A 17,484-nucleotide genomic window follows, 5' to 3' on the forward strand; every position below is an offset into this window, starting at 1 on the left:
ATCTTGAATCTCCAGGGCATGATGTACTATCAGCTAACCCCAGCTGATGTGACTGATATAGGGAGCCCTGAATATCATGGTCCCTGTTCAAGCGCCAAATGTCACAATGAGGGTGGCTGCGACAAACCTCTCTGGTTCCTTGACTTCAGGGGGAGGGTGGCGAAAATGAAAAGGAGCAGGATCAATGGAGTTGTTTAAAAGGAAGTTTAATAACAGGGTGAAAAACAATAAACACAGAGAAGTTGAGAACAGTACGAGGGGCAGTATCCTAAGACCTGAGACAAAGGGGAAGCAACAATATAGACACTCAGGGCTAGAAAACTAGAACAATTACCATATAGAAGAAGTAAGTAACCAATAAACCAAGAGGGGATTAGAACTTTGACAACTTAGAATAACAACACTTAAGGCTTATGGGGGAACTCTCAAGCTCACCCTACGTTAAACAAATGATTCCTAGGAGTTGAAACTCATGCCCACTTCTTCCAGGATAAAATCTGTCTGACTCCGAGTTACAGCCAGGCTATCTCCTACGCCGGTGATTTGCACTGGCCCCTTGGGACTATGCGGTCCATCAGAGCCACAATGATGTCCTTGGTTCCATGAGGCCCCACAGTGTCACAATGGTGCCTTGGATCCATGGTACCCTGCAGGGTCACAATGTTCCCCTTGGTTCCACAAGTTCCTACAGTGTAACAGGCTCCACAACAGCCTGTAGTGTTACCATGGGCCCATTGGTTCCACAATGCCCTGCAGTGTCACAATAATCTCAGTAAGAAGGAAACAAGTGAGCCCCAGTGGTTCAGGACCAGATTAGAGGCAGTCACCAGAGGCCAAGTCTTGCCAGACTTGACTGTATGGACAGATTTTGTCTGGGAGTAACCCTTGGATACAGAGAATTTTAGATGCAGAATCCCAATTTTGGCCATGGGTGCCTAGACAAGAAAGACAGTTCTTTCCTATAGGAAAGAAAGCACAGAGCCCCAGTGCATCACGGTCAGATGGGAAATGTCCCTTGGCATGTCAAATTCAGTGGGACCTGTCAGACAGTTCCCAGGAGGCCAAACCAGGCAGACCTGTTCCATGTTCCCTTGATTTCATGGAACCCCACATTGTCACAATGGTCTCCTTAATTCCATGAGGTCTGGCAATGTCACAATGGCTCCTTGGTTTCATGAGCCCCAACAGAGTCATAGGAGTCCCTTGCTTGGCTCTATGCTGCCCCATTGTGTCACAAGTGCTCATTGTTTATATGGACACCAGAGTTCTATCACTGACCCTTGAATCCACAGGGCCCCTGAGTTGCACAATGGTCTCCTTGATTCCTGGATTCCTGGATTCCATTGTCTCACTATTGTTTCCTTGGATCTCCATTGTCACAACTGACACATTGTTCCATGCGGTTCTGTAGTGTCACCGTGGTTGCTGTCAGAGACTGGATGAGATCGATGTCCTGAGAAACCTTGGGATGCTCGGAATGCCTGTGTGGGGCCAGGGCCAGGTCAGGCCTTGGTTTGTGGTGGGACAGAACCCCGCCCCCAGCTCTGGCCTAGAAGAGCTGTCAATCACACAGCAGAGGATGGTGTTAACCCAGCTCTGATTGGCTGAGCTGTTAATCAATCAATCAATCAATTAATCAATCAATCAATCAATCACACTTAGGCAGCTGGTGCTACCCTGGCTCATACTGGACAAGCAGCTGGCAGTCCCACAACAGGGCCGTGCCAATGAAGGCCCAGGGGGTTAAAAGCTGGAGCAAGAACCAAGCCCATAGTCTGGATCCTGCCTTCTCCTGGGGTTCCTCTGTTGGTGATGCTGGAACCCAACAGTTGGTACCTATGTGCGTCTCTTTCTATGGATCTTCTGTCTTTCTGTTGTTCTCTATTCCTTCTCCCTCTAATCCTACTTACCTAGAACATTTTTGGGTAACTTCACATGTTAAGGGTTAAAGGATTTTACATTAAATGTGTGGGAATCTGAGGCACAGAACCCAAGCCTGGGAATTCAGGAGTTATTCAGGAATTTAGCTACTAGTGGGCTTCTTGTGGGACTTTTAGCATCCTTCTGTTCCTCACCGTTGGGTGAATAACCTTGTCAGTCTTGCTGGTATCATTTGCTCCCTTTCCTCCAGTGATTTTAACAAATTTTTCAAGGAAGAACAACAAAATATTTTCTTTACACTGGCCACCCAAAACAGCCATTTTCCTCATCAGTTCTCCCATAAGTTGTCAGAGGAAGCTGTGTCCAAGTTTCCAAGAGTTCCTCCAGAGAGACCCACAACCTCCTCAGTGGAGGGAACCATGCTGTTGTCAAAGGCACTTGGGGTCAGACAACAGTGCCCTGAACTCATTGTGCCAAAGTAATGTCGCAATCTAGTTAAGATAATTGTTAGAGAGATGCCCCAATTAAGGTAATAATGAGACCAAATCCAAGGTGGATTTTATTGAACAGTAAATGTGAGGTAGAGAGAGATGGAAAGAAAGAAAAAAGGGTGGACATCAAGGGAGTGACAGGGACCTCCCCTGGGGCAGGGCAAGTGTGACATTGTCGCCTGTGTGTGTGGCCTTCCCAGGGTGGGGGTTTTACACCTGAGCCAGTTTGGGTAAGGGGGTGGTGTTCACCCCGTGAGCAGGTATTACCCCACTGTTTCAGGTTGCCATGCAAGATGTAACCAAATGCACTTTTCCAATCCCCATCCTCATAAACTGCTATAAACAGGCAGGGCAGTGTTCTTTATCTCTTCCATGACTCAGCCCTGATAACGCCCTCCAGGGGAGATACCTTCTGCTAATGGGCCATTGCGTGTCACTGCAGGACTGATAAAATTCCATCATCCCTTTGTGGGATGCTCTGCCCAGGGGGAGGATCCAAGCATTCCTGCCTGGATATAGGCTGAGGCTGGCAACACCAGGAGCAGCTTGCCTACTGGATTCCCAGAGGACAAGAGCTCCATAACCACCACTGCACCTCCAGAGAAGACCAGACCCTTCGACAAGATCACTGCTTTGACAGAACCACGTTCATCACTTCAACAGGACTGCAGCCACCATTTCATGTGACTGCTGCCACCACCCTGACCAAAAGGGTGTCAGGTTGTTGCCCGATTGATAGATGACACAAAACTCGGATAAGTTTTGTGGGTGCTTTATTAAGGGCCCGAGGAACTGGGGGACTCACGTCCCAAAGTCCGAGCCCCCAAATTCACGTATGGATGCTTCCCTCGTATACATGCAATTCACAACAAAGTCTCCAAGGAACAGTTCCCCGTTCCCCTTGCCTGGTCACAGACCCCTTATGATACATTCCTTGGTTCACAAACAAGATCATTAATCCTCTGCTTATCTTATTCTAAGAACATTGTATGCTGCCTCCAGACAGGTTAGCATTCTTACTTTCCTGCACTAGTTTAATTATTAAATCCCTAAGACTACCTGCTAGGTTACACACAAAACCCAACACACACTTTCAACGGCTACAAAACTACTTTTTAACAAACCAGTTCACACACAACTCACTATAATTAAATATTTTGCTAAATTTCATTTCTTTTCTAACATTTCCCCCCTTTTGAGCATCCTTCAGTCCTGCTGCAAGGATGCTCAATCAACAGTATTGACAGTAACATCTTCATAACGAGGTGGGGAGTGTTCCTCATTCTGCCACCCGCGGGTCATCGCCTTCAGCAACCGGAGAGATCGCCTCTTTTCCTTTTCAATCACACCTAAGAGGCATCTATATACAATCCATATAGTCACTAAAAATATTAAAAACATTAGTACATACTGTATAGCAGATGTAATCCAGCCAGACAGATGAAGCCCCAAAGAATCAAATACTGCTCCTATCCAATTATGCTGTGCTTCCCTTTCAATTTCCTTGGTTTTTGTTTCCACTTCTGCCAGTTGAGAAATATCTTTCTCAACTTCAAGTGTAACATTTGGAATGTGTACACAGCAATGATCTATTCTCCTACTCAGGTAACCACAAACTCCATGTTCCTTTAACAGTAGCAAATCCAATGCCATTCTGTTTTGTAGGGTCATTCTTGATGTAGCTTGCAATTGCAAATTTAGATCTTTAAATCCCTTCTTAGTAGCTGCTGCCAACCTTTCTGTCTGTCCTAACAAATTGTTGAGCATTTCCCTGTTTCGATATGTCACTACCAGAGGGAATAATGACTCCAATACCCATCCAAATTGCACTCCTGAGCCAGGTTCATGCCACTGCTCCTCTAGGGATTCTTCCCTCTTTCTGAGTCCTTTCCTTTGGATCAATCTATTCTGTTTCCAGTATGGACACAATGTGGGAACCCCTAGGGTGATTTGTGTTACTGATCCATCTAGAGGTAAATGTGTGGTCCACTGTCCGTGTCCCAACACCCAGACTAGATTTCCAGGACTGTGCACAGTAGTATATCTGCAATCTATAGGCCCATCCATGGACTCTCTGCTAACCGTGTGATCATACCCCCTACACTCGCATCCCCACTTTAATGCCATTTTCACTGGTACCAATCCGATTCGGTCTTCCGGTGTATCACATGTAAAAACCTCAGTACAATTCCAATCCTCTTTCTGCGGTCTGAACTCTCGGGAAGATGTAGACGTGATAAGGGCCCTACAATGTGACTGATTCTTTACTCCTGACCATTGGATGCACCATTGTACTTCCCCAAGGTAATTATAGTGTTCCAAAACACTAGGTCCCCATAATGTCTTCCAACTATTCCAGGTGTCAAAATTCTGTGTGACATTCTGACAACTCATCTCATTTTGTTGGGATTTCGTTCTTATTCGTACTGTATTGCATGGCTCATCTATTGGGGTTGCAATTAAACACCTCATGGTATTTTGAATCCAACCATAATGATTGGATTTCTTTTCACATTCCTCTCTAGTCATAGCCCGAGTGGTCATACACAAATCCCTCCATACATCTACTGGTTTGGGAACTGACTGGCAGGACCATGACGCATTCTTGAATGTTTCAGGCATTTTGGTTACTGGTATTATTCCCCAGGGAATTGGTTCACCTGCAGCCTGTGGTAATGGCAGGCAAGCTGTTATTTTAGTCACATTCTGCATGATCCCAAAATCTCTGATTAATCCTACCCCTAAGTTTTCCTGCTCAGTATTTCGTTCTATTGTATCATTAACCTCCCGTCTACTCCTACCGTGTCTCTGTAAGGATAACATCATTCTGTCATGCCTCCACCATGCATTTCCTATTCTAGGATTAGTGACACTCGACCACCCACAACCTTTGCCTTCCTTTCCCCACCAATTGGTCCCGCCCTCTATTCTGTCCCAGGTCAGTTCCCTATTTTGCTTCCACCATTTGACCCAAAGGTTCCTTTGATATCTTGATCTTACTAGGAAGGAACAATTTATTCTGAGAGGTGGCCCATCCCACATGTCCACTGCCATTGATACTGGATTAACCTTTATGTTTTCAGCACGATCCCCTGTCCATGGCAAAACCCTCATACTCACTCTTTTGTAATCAAAACTATCCCGTATTTTGACCAAACATGTATATTCTCCCGTATTGTTTGTGGTTACCTTGGTAAGATTCAGTACCGTGTTTCCTTGTTGTTTATCCTGATCCCAACCGACTCCTATCTTGCCTCGGCTTCTTTCAGCCCCCCATTGCCATATTGCAATAACTTCACTGGCCTCAACTTTCTGGCTGTCAAAGATAACACAAGTTAATTGAACATCCATCCCTTCCATGACTGTAACCTTTGTTTCTTCAACCTGTACTAGAGTAGACCCTTGAACGGGTAATAGTCTCATGATCACTAGAAGTAATATAATTAAGAAGGCGGCTTTGCGTGGAAGATCATCTGGGTTGGAGACACTATCTGGGTTTCCCACTGGAACGGTGCCTTCTTTACCCTGGTGTAATGGATCCAAGCATCCATCCCCTGGACCTTCACCGCCACGTAGGTCGTCATCATCACCTGGTGGGACCCGCTCCATGATTCCCGTAGCGGATCCGTGATCCACTTCTTGACATATACCTGGACCCCAGGCTGGATGTCGTGGACAGAATTCTCCAGCGTGAGCGGTCTATTCCACTGTAACGTATTTCTTAAAGAATTCAAGATCTTATTAAGTGACATAACATACTCTGCAATCGCCTGGTCCCCACTCACATGTACCTCCCCTTTTAATACAGTTGCATGATATGGTTTGCCATATAATATCTCATATGGACTTACGCCTACCTTTTCCCTTGGTTTAATTTGAATCCTGAGTAGGGTCAAAGGCAAAGCTTGAGGCCAGTGCAGTTTAGCTTCCTGGCAAATCTTTTTGATTTGTCTTCTCAGGGTTTGATTCATCCTTTCCACCTGCCCACTAGACTGAGGTCTCCAGAGGGTATGCAAATTGCAAATTCCAGGTTATATCTAACATTCGTGCTAATTCCTGCACTACCTCGGCTATAAAATGCGGACCCCTATCTGATGACAATCCTAAAGGTACTCCAAATCTTGGTATTATTTCTTTTAACAAGGTTTTTACCACCTCCTTAGCCTGATTAGTTCTACATGGAAAAGCTTCCGGCCACACTGAGAATGTACATATGTACACTAACAAGTATCTGTATCCCTGTGCCCTAGGCAATTCAGAAAAATCAACTTGCCAGTAATCTCCTGGTTGTGGCCCGACTTGCAACTTTCCCATTTGTATTTGTCTCCTAACTACTGGATTATTTTTCAAACATACCGGGCACATTGCATTAACTCTTTTTGCCATTGTTAACATCTGATTAGAGATTATCTCATTCTTCAAAAATTTTACCAATACTTCTGCCCTCCAATGACATTTATTATGTTCTGATTCTAAAATAAATTTCATTATGCAGGTAGGTACCACTATTTGTCCCATTGGTGTAACGTACCACCCAAGTTGATTCTTCTGTGCCCCTAGCAAGTTTATTAGTTTTCCATCTTCTATTGAATATTTGGGCTCCTGATTCAGGTATGGGGTAGCCGGATTTGTTCTTACTGGTACCAATGCCATTTGAGTCCATACGTCCCGTGCCACTTGCCGTGCTGTAACATCAGCAAATCGATTTCCTCTGTAAACGTCTCCTTCCGCAGTCTGATGTCCTCTAACATGCCTTACTGCAACTGCTTTGGGACTGTGTACCGCATCCAGTAGCTGTAGCACTTCTTCCCGGTGCTTGATGTTGGTTCCCTGTGAATTCAAAAGCCCCCTTTCCTTCCATAACGCCCCATGTACATGAACCACACCAAAGGCATATTTAGAATCTGTCCAGATATTAACCCTTTTGTCCTTGCTCAAATACAGGGCTCTGGTGAGTCCAATCACCTCTGCCTTCTGGGCCGAAGTTCCAGGTAACAAAGCCTTTGCCTCTATTACCTGATCCAATGTTACCACTGCATACTCGGCATAGCGAGTCCCATTCTCGCCAAAACTGGATCCATCAGTGTATAGTTCCCATTCAGGTTCTTCCAATGGTTCATCCTTTAGGTCTGCTGGCATATACTTGTTCAATTACTTCTACGCAATCATGCACCAGTCCCCCAGCCTCCTGGTCACTGCATAAAAACTCTGCTGGATTAACATGATTAGTAGTCCTGATTTCAATATCATCCTGTTCTCTCAGGATGGCCTGGTATTGCAACATTCGACTGGATGATAGCCAGTGACCCCCCTTTTGCTCCAAAACGGCCATGACCATATGGGGAACAAACACTTTCATTTTTGCCCCCAAAGTCAATTTCCAGGCCTCTTGAATAAGAATTATTGTTGTCGCCACAGCTCGTAAACATGAGGGCCACCCGGAACTTACGGAATCCAGTTGTTTAGAGAAGTATCCCACTGGCCTCTTCCAGGATCCCACCTTCTGGGTGAGGACCCCCAATGCCAGTTTTTGCCTCTCATTCACGTACAACTGGAATTCCTTGGTCACGTCAGGGAGTCCTAGGGCTGGAGCCTCCTTTAGTGCCTGCTTCAATTCCTGGAAGGCCTTCTTTTGCTGTGTCGTCCACTCCAACCGATGCTGCTTCAAGGCCTCATATAGTGGCTTGGCTAGGAGACCGAAATTCATGATCCACAGTTGACACCATCCCACCATTCCTAGAAAAGATCTCAATTCCTGATGGTTACGAGGCAAAGGAATAGCACATATTGCCTCTATTCGGTTTACTCCCAAACATCTCTGCCCTTGTGTGATCTCACAACTGAGGTAAATAACGCTATTTTTGACCAATTGAGCTTTTTCCTTAGAAACCCGATACCCTGCTTGGCCAAGCATGTTGAGTAATTTAATTGTTAATTCCACGCACATTTCCCTTTCCTTAGTAGCCAGAAAAATGTCGTCCACGTACTGCAGGACTACATACAAGGATGGGGATATTGTTACCTGGGTTATCTTCCATTCCTCCAGCTCCTTGGCCAGTTGGTTTCCAAAAATAGTAGGGGAGCATTTAAATCCCTGTGGGAGTCTCGTCCACATAAGCTGCTTCTTTCTCCCAAAATCAGGACTCTCCCACTCGAAGGCAAAATATTTCCTACTCTCTACTGCCAGTGGGATGCAGAAGAAGGCATCTTTAAGGTCAATCACTGAGAACCATTTAAACTCCTCTGATACAGATGTTAACAAAGTATAAGGATTAGCAACAACTGGATGTATGTCTTTCACTATTTCATTAATAGCCCTTAAGTCCTGTACCAAATGGTACTTACCATTAGGTTTCTTTACTGGAAAAATTGGAGTATTATACTCCGATTCACATTCCTGTAATATTCCTTGAGCCAAAAATTGTTTAATTAACGGGGCTACTCCCCTCCTTGCCTCAAGCTTCAAGGGGTATTGCTTTATCCTCACTGGTCGGGCCCCTTCCTTTAGTTCCACCTTTACTGGCTGCGCAGCTTTAGATTTTCCGGGGACCCCTGACTCCCATACCCAGGGTACTACAGCCTGCTCAATTTCTTCTGGAATAGGAGAGGCATCCACTTCCTTGATTACAAAAATGCCTGCTATTTGTTCCTCAGGTATTTCCAATTTCACCCTTCCCCCTTCAAATATTATTTTCACATTAAGTCGGGACAACAGATCTCTGCCAAGAAGGGGTGTGGGGCAGTTTGGCATATACAAAAATTGGTGATCTAATTCCTTCCCCCCAAACCTAAGATTTAAAGGTTGTAAAAATGGTTGTTCCTCTAGCTTCCCTGTTGCCCCCACCACCTGTACCGTTGTGTCACTCAAAGGTCCCAATCGTCTATTGAGTACAGAATAAGTAGCTCCAGTGTCTACCATAAATTCTTGATCCTTTCCATCTATTTCTAAAACTACCCTTAAATCCTTTTCTAGTCAGCTTTGATTCTGATAGTTTCCCAAAACTAGTGCTTGAGCGACTTCTGCTGGTCCTCCCGTGAATCCTCCCACAGGGGCATTTCCCATTGGGGCTGTCCTTAATCCCATGTTTCCCATGCCCATACCTCCTCTAACCGGGCATTCATTTTTCCAGTGTCCCAATTGTCGGCAAAACGCACACTGGTTTGGATCCAACCTCCCCATGTTAGGTGCAAACCCAAATCCTCCCCGACCTCTTGGCAACCCCCTCTGTCCGTGATTAGCTCCTCCCCGACCTCGACCCCTAATGGGTCTTCCTCCTGCCCCTGCCTGTTGCATTACAGCCAGAATACTAGCTTGTTGTCTTTTTGCAGTTTCTTTTTCCCTGTTGTTGTATACCTTCCATGCTACCTCCAGCATTTTATCCAAACTTCTAGTATCCTCTCCTTCCAGCTTTTGTAACTTTTTCCTAATATCCTCTTGTGATTGCCCCATAAACAACAATGCCAATTGAAGTTTTCCTGATTGATCTTCTACATCTAAATTAGTAAACTTCCGAGCCATGTCTTTTAATCGCTCTAAAAAGGCAGACGGAGACTCATTCTTGTCCTGCTTGACCGAATAAAACTTAGACCAGTTCATAGTCTTAGGTATTCCTGTCCTAATTCCTTCCACCAACAATTCCTGATATCGTTTTACAGCCCTTATTCCTCCTGTAGAGTTTGGGTCCCACTTAGGTTCCTCACTTGGTACCAATTCATCAACTGTCTCATTTAGTTGTCTCAACCGAATTTCCTCACGAGCCTTTTCTCTAGTGGCTCTAATAACCATTTCCTTTTTCGTGGAATCCATTATAGTATCTAATAATACCTGTAAATCATTCCAGTCCTGATTCTGAGTCTTTATCACCATTTTAACCACCCTTGCCACCCTTTCAGGATCCTCCGATAACTCCCCGCTGATTGCTTCCATATTACTAAATCCCCGGGGGAGAAAGGCACCCTTATAAGTATTCTTTCTCCCTGTGGTCCCACAGCTTCCCTCAACGGCGCAATTAAATGTGGCCCCTTCTGCCCCTTCCTTCCCTTGCGAGTCCGCCCTGCTAACGGAGTTCTTTTAACACTCTCATTCTTTTCACCATCACCACCATCACTATCACTCTCACTAGATCCCGTTTTTATAGCTATATCCGCAGGGGGAGCAGGGGGCACATTAGGAGCAACCGGAACCCTCGGAGGTGCTATACAATAAGACAAATCTTCCTCGACTGAAGGATACAAATTACGCTCCTTTCTTTCTTTACATCCCACACACTCCCTTTCATCATTCACTTCTAAAACCAAAATACCACATTCCTTTTGCCATTCCTCTTTCCGATATAAAACGAAAAACAAATCCAAATATGGTATTTCATCCCATTTCTCATTCCTCCTTAAAAATTGCATCAAAGATTCCATTATCCCCAATTCCAGTGTACCGTTCACCGGCCATCCCGCTTCCCCAATCTCATATTCAGGCCACCAATGATTACAATAATCTATCATTTTACTTTTATCCAATTCTTGATAATACCCTTCACTTTTCCACTGTTTCAATATACAACCTAATGGTGTATTTCCAGGTATTTTACCATTGGCTTGCACTAAGGTTTTAAAAGTTTTAAAAGACATCATATTACAATCTTTAATTCCACTATTAATCCCAATAAACCAATATACCTTAAACCAATATACCTTCTCGCCGTCCTTCCCTAAAACAAACAGGAGGCGAGTTCCGGTCCTGCGTCCTTAGACGTCTTATGGCCGGAGCCTAGGCTTTTTTTACCAACCACCAAATCCAAATCCAATTATCACCTTTTTTTTCCAATATAAAGCACCTTCGGGCTTACCTTAATGCAGTTTGTCCGACAGGCGCGGGGGGTCGGGCACGACCGATGACTCCCCGAGAAGTGCTCGGTGCCGGCTTGGAGTGGATCGGGACGCGAACCGCCCCAGCAGCCCTCGGAGTCCTGCCGCGGTCGCCAGAAAACTGTTGCCCGATTGATAAATGACACAAAACTCGGATAAGTTTTGTGGGTGCTTTATTAAGGGCCCGGGGAACTGGGGAACTCACGTCCCTAAAGTCCGAGCCCCCAAATTCACGTATGGGTGCTTCCCTCTTACACATGCGATTCACAACAAAGTCTCCAAGGAACAGTTTCCCCGTTCCCCTTGCCTAGCCTCCAAGAAACAGTTCCCCGTTCCCCTTGCCTGGTCACAGACCTCTTGTGATACATTCCTTGGTTCACAAACAAGATCATTAATCCTCTGCTTATCTTATTCTAAGAGCATTATATGCTGCCTCTAGACAGGTTAGCATTCTTACTTTCTTGCACTAGTTTAATTATTTATTAAATCCCTAAGACTACCTGCTAGGTTACACACAAAACTCAACACACTTTTCAACGGCTACAAAACTGCTTTTTAACAAACCAGTTCACACACAACTCACTATAATTAAATATTTTGCTAAATTTCATTTCTTTTCCAACACAATCAGTTATCAGCAGAAGAAACATGTTACGCTTTATTCACCGATGGTTCTTGTCGCATCATAGGGATGAAATGGAGGTGGAAAGCAGCTGTATGGAGTCCCACTCGACGAGTTGCAGAGGCTATTGAAGGAGAAGGTGAATCCAGTCAATTTGCTGAAATCAAAGCTATTCAACTGGCCCTAGGTATTGCAGAGAGAGAGAAGTGGCCAAGGCTCTATTTGTATACCGATTCTTGGATGGTAGCCAACGCTCTATGGGGATGGCTGAAGATGGAAAGAGGCGAACTGGCAGCGAAGAGGAAAACCAATTTGGGCTGCGGAAGAGTGGAAAGATATCGCTACTCGGTTAGAGAAGTTACCTGTGAAGGTTCGCCATGTCGATGCCCATGTCCCCAGAAGTAGGGCTAAAGAAGAGCAGCAAAACAACCAGCAAGTACATCAGGCTGCAAAGATAGGGGAGTTGAAGATAGGTCTCGACTGGGAGCATAAGGGAGAGTTATTCTTAGCACGATGGGCCCATGATGCCTCAGGCCACCAGGGTAGAGATGCCACCTATAAGTGGGCACGAGACCGAGGGGTGGATCTAACCATGGACAGTATCTCTCAGGTTATTCGTGACTGTGAGACGCGCGCTGCCATCAAGCAGGCCAAGCAGGTGAAGCCCCTCTGTTATGGGGGGCGGTGGTCTAAGTACAAATACGGGGAGGCCTGGCAGATTGATTACATCACACTGCCTCAAACCTGCCAGGGCAAGCGCTATGTACTAACCATGGTGGAAGCCACCACTGGATGGTTGGAAACCTATCCTGTGTCTCATGCTACAGCCCGTAACACTATTGTGGGCCTTGAAAAGCAGGTCCTTTGGAGGCACGGTACTCCCGAGAGAATTGAGTCGGATAATGGGTACTCATTTTAAAAACAATCTTATTAATACTTGGGCTAGGGAACATGGCATCGAGTGGATATACCATATCCCCTATCATGCACCTGCTGCAGGGAAAGTGGAAAGGTATAATGGATTGTTAAAAACCACCTTAAAAGCATTGGGTGGGGGGTCTTTAAAAAACTGGGAGCAGCATTTGGCAAAGGCTACCTGGTTAGTTAACACTCGAGGTTCCACCAACCGAGCGAGTCCTGCTCAGTCTGAGCTCCTTAATATAGTAGACGGGGATAAAGCCCCAGTGGCCCATGTCAGAGGTTTGTTGGGAAAGACAGTATGGATCAACTCTGCCTCGAGTACAGACAAACCCATCCGTGGGATTGTCTTTGCTCAAGGACCAGGTTATACATGGTGGATAATGCAGAAAGATGGAACAACACGGTGTGTGCCTCAGGGAGACCTGATTGTGGGATGAGACTCAAATATGAATGTCATTGTTTGTTGAATGTGAGACAGAAGGAAACTGTAAGTGTCAAAGGTCTGAGCAAGTAAGATGAGAGGAATGCTTAAGTGTCAAAGGTGTGAGTAAGTGAAATGAAAGTTTTTATTGTATATTCATGATATGGGATAAGGGGTGGAGTGTCGTGGGTTGACAGCCTTTATCCCAATATTGTGTGTTGTGTCTGGCAGCTGTGCATTTTCTCTCTTCCCCCCCCCAGCCGTCTTGCTGCGGCGGGGCGGGGAAGAGAGGGGGGAGTGTTTGACCAGGGCCTTTTTGCTTTTGACTTTTGGCTGCTCGGCTTGGCTACCCGCTTTGCTTTCTTGCTTTCTGCCTATTGCGCTGTTTTTTTTCCTTTTCTTTTGTTCCCTCTTTCTTACCCTCCCCTGAAGATACTGGACCGGCTCCGGACCTGACCTGAGACGTCCAGGACACCTGGAGCTTGCGAGAGAAGCTTGACGCCCTCACAGTACACTCTGTTTTCTTTTCTTTTCTTGTGTTGGGGAGTGTTCTTTTGTTACTTGTAAATAAATAGGTTTTGTTTCCCACTTTGCTGCCTGAGAAATTCCTTCCCAAACCCGGTGTTGGGGGAGGGGTGGTTGGAGGTTTGTTTTGTTTGGGGGGCTCCGTTTTGGAGATTTCCCCTAATTTGTCCTAAACCAGGACACAGATCTAAATGACTGCTTTTTTGACTTCTCCTTGCACCCAATGAAAGCCCCTTGTTTGCTTTTTCCGTCCCCAAATTGACAGCACCTTTACAGAAGTACCAGTGGACCATAATTCCTCAAAGAATGAAGCAGAGCCCAACTATTTGTCAATGGCTTGGAGCCCAAATTCCCTCGCCCTTGTGGAAAAAACATACTAACGTTATTATTTTTATTACATGGGTGATACATTAGTTTGTGCAGAAGCTCAAATCATTTTGGATGTTGCAGTACAGGATGTCATCACTGTGGTACAGCAGAAAGGTTTTGAGATTGCAGCAGATAAAGTCCAAAAGACAGACCCCTGGAAGTTCCTCGGCCTAAAAAGCACAGAGAGAACCATCACAGGCTAAACACTGCACATCAAGGACAACCCAAAGACTCTGCCAGAACTCCACCAGCTCTGTGGAAGCATCAGTTGGGTACATTCACTGCTGGGAATCTCCACAGAAGATCTTGTGACACTGTTCCTGCTCCTTAAAGGCAGTGAAGAACTCGATTCCCGTGATCACTGACACCAGAGGAAGAAGCAGCTGTACAAAAGGTATCCTGGGTGATTCAAACTAAACAGGCACACAGATACCACCCTAATTTCCTTTCTCCCTGGCAATCCTTGGTGTAAGTCCAAAATTCCATTCAGTATTGTTTCAGGGGGACTCAACTATCTCAGATGCCCTGATAATAATTGATAGGGTTTTCAGATGACACCAACCTACTAAAATGATAACAACCCAACAGAAAGTTATTGCACAACTAATAGGAAAGCTAGAAAGTGTCTGTGCTCCCTTGCAGGAACAGACCTTGTGAATATTTACTTACTTCTCACTCAAGAGCACCTCAATTGCCTACTTCAAACATCTGAACAACTGCAATATGCCTTAGATAGATTTTGGACAGGCAAGGATCAGCCACCAATTCTACCATCAAAACATTCCTGTGCTGCTCAGGATGTTCAAAATTACCCGAGACCCGGCAAGATCCATTGTAGCCACCTGCCCAAATTGTCAGGAACATGGCCTTGCTTCTGTCAGAGCCGCAGTCAATCCAAGAGCACTAGAGAGTCTCCACATCTGGCAATCAGACATCACACACTAATCCCCTTTCGCCAGACTAAAATACATCCACGTCTCAATCGACACCTTTTCCACTGGGATTTTTGCCTCTGCCCATGTTGGTGAAAAATCAAAGACACTATAAACATTAATTTTTAAGTTTTTCCACCCAAGCATGTCCACGGGAACTTAAAACTGATAAAGCTCTTGCTTATACCTTGCACTGATTCCAACAAGTTTCTCACCCCTGGGGTATAAAACATGTCACAGGCATACCACACTCCACCACAGGACAGTCCAAAGCTGAGAGGGCCCACTGAGCCATCAAAACATCCTTGATCAACTAAGCTGGGTAGTCCAGATATTATCTCCCATTGAGACACTGGCCAAGGCCTTTTACGTATTCAACTTTTTTACCAACTCATTTATGGAGACAACTCCCCCAGTCATCAGGCAGTTTACTAATTCAGCTGCAGCCCAATTAAAAGAACAGTTGATCAAAGAACCTGAATCTACACAAATTATTGGCACCTTCCCATTGATTACTTGGGGAAGAGAAGATGCCCTTGTCTCTACAGAAACACTGGTAAGATGGATCCCAGCAAAATACATAAAACTGTTTCTGGGAACCGTGAAGCAAACACCAGAGCCACCACCAGAAGAACAGAATGGAAGCCTAAGAGAGCCTGCAGCAGCCTGGGAAAGAACAACGAGAAGGACAGAAGAAGATCTAAGCAGCGCTGACCACACACACCAAGACCAAGATGCCTCAGACATCACTAACCAGGACATATGACTTAACATTTTTAAAAATTATATTTTAGCATTGATATATGATTCTTCTAATAAGCTGTCTTCACACCCTTGCCTTACAGTAGAGGAAGTTTAGTGGGACCACAACTTAAGTTCCACCTTCTAATCTCTTCATCTTTTTACTTTAAGGACACCCAAGCCTCCAGATACTAAATTACCAAAGTCAGAGGATGCTGCCATTGGTTGCTGCTGCAGCAGGAATCTGGATGCTCCTCACTGAGCCATATGCCTTCAGATGGGTGCTTCCACAGACAAGCCACAATTTCTTGTCCATGGCCATGCCCGTCAGGCATTTGAAGGCATGTGTTTTTTCAACCTGCTGTCACATAGGGAGTCAGTATACCAGGGCATCCAGCTGCTAAAAGATCAAGGAAACAAGATCCAGATAGAAGGCAACAACGACTGGTTCATTAGACTTTCCAAACACAGGGTTTTGAGAGGCTGGCTTTCATCTTTAGATAAGACTGTTGTGTGGGCTTTGTTTTTGTATTCATTGTGTTGGTTTTTTTGTCCTTTTTTTGCTAAAAGCCTGCAAAACTCGATAGCAGAAGCCTTTTTTATATATAAAAAAAAGGGGGAGATGTGAGGGCCCAGGGGCCAACCACTGGAACTGTAATACCTCAGGGCAAAGTGACCAAAGTAAAAGAGAGACACTGCTCTGAGTGCAATGGTGTCGCCCATGGGCATTTGCAGGCTCATGGCATTTTATTGGTATCACCCGGTACAACTGCTGTATTTTCCTTATATGTATTTCCCCTAGAATGTCCTCGCCTCTCCTGTACCCTTTCAGTCCTGGCTCTTTCCACGGCTCCCCGGCTTTTCCCCCCAATTTTCCCTCTGAGTGCCAAGCCCCATTTTGTCTCCGTTCTGGACCCTCTTCAGGGCAATCCACGGATTTCTTTGCAGTTCCACACAAAGATCCCTCACTCGCCTCGTTCACCAGCAGTTTAAGCAAGCGTGCTCCCAGCTCTGCGTGTGCAGGTTACACACAGACGTTGCTGTGGGCAGGCTGCAATGCAGGGACTGAGTGCAACAGAGAACCTGGCCTCTAATAAAAGGCACGAATCCCGCAACTCACCAAAGAAAAGACATGCATGTCTCTACTTTTTCCTTATCCTCTCTGTCCTCATGCCATTTTTCCCATTTTTTCTGACTGGGAATTTGGCTTCTCTCTCTCCTGTCTGCAGGTCCAGCCGCACGTGTGACCCCAGAGGAACAGCCTGAAACACAGGGAAGGGGAGGAGCACATTTTGTCAAGAAATTAAGAGACAGGACAAAGAAAAATGGGATCAAACTGCAAGAGGAGGAAAGGATTAGATAATGGGAAGAAGTTCTTTACTCTCAGGGTGCTTGTCCCTGACACAGGGACCAGTGCACAGAGGCTGTGGATGCCCCATCCCCAGCAACATCCAAGGCCAGGTGGGACAGGGGCCGCAGCAACCTGCTGTGCTGGCAGCTTGCTCAGTTTGGAACCAGATCATCTTTAGTGTCCCATCCAAGCTAAATCATTCAAGGAATTGATCATTCTGCCATCCCCACCTCCCACTGCACAGCGCCCATGAAACTTCAGTGACATCACAGCTCACAGAGGGTTCCAGGTGGAACGTCCAGGACCTGGAAACGAGCACAGCAGACACTTCACCGGCTGCCAAGGGTCAGTTGCCACTCACTCTGCGC

This window comes from Melospiza melodia, unplaced genomic scaffold (genome assembly GCF_035770615.1).
Source record: "Melospiza melodia melodia isolate bMelMel2 unplaced genomic scaffold, bMelMel2.pri scaffold_28, whole genome shotgun sequence".
Classification (NCBI taxonomy): Eukaryota; Metazoa; Chordata; class Aves; order Passeriformes; family Passerellidae; genus Melospiza; species Melospiza melodia.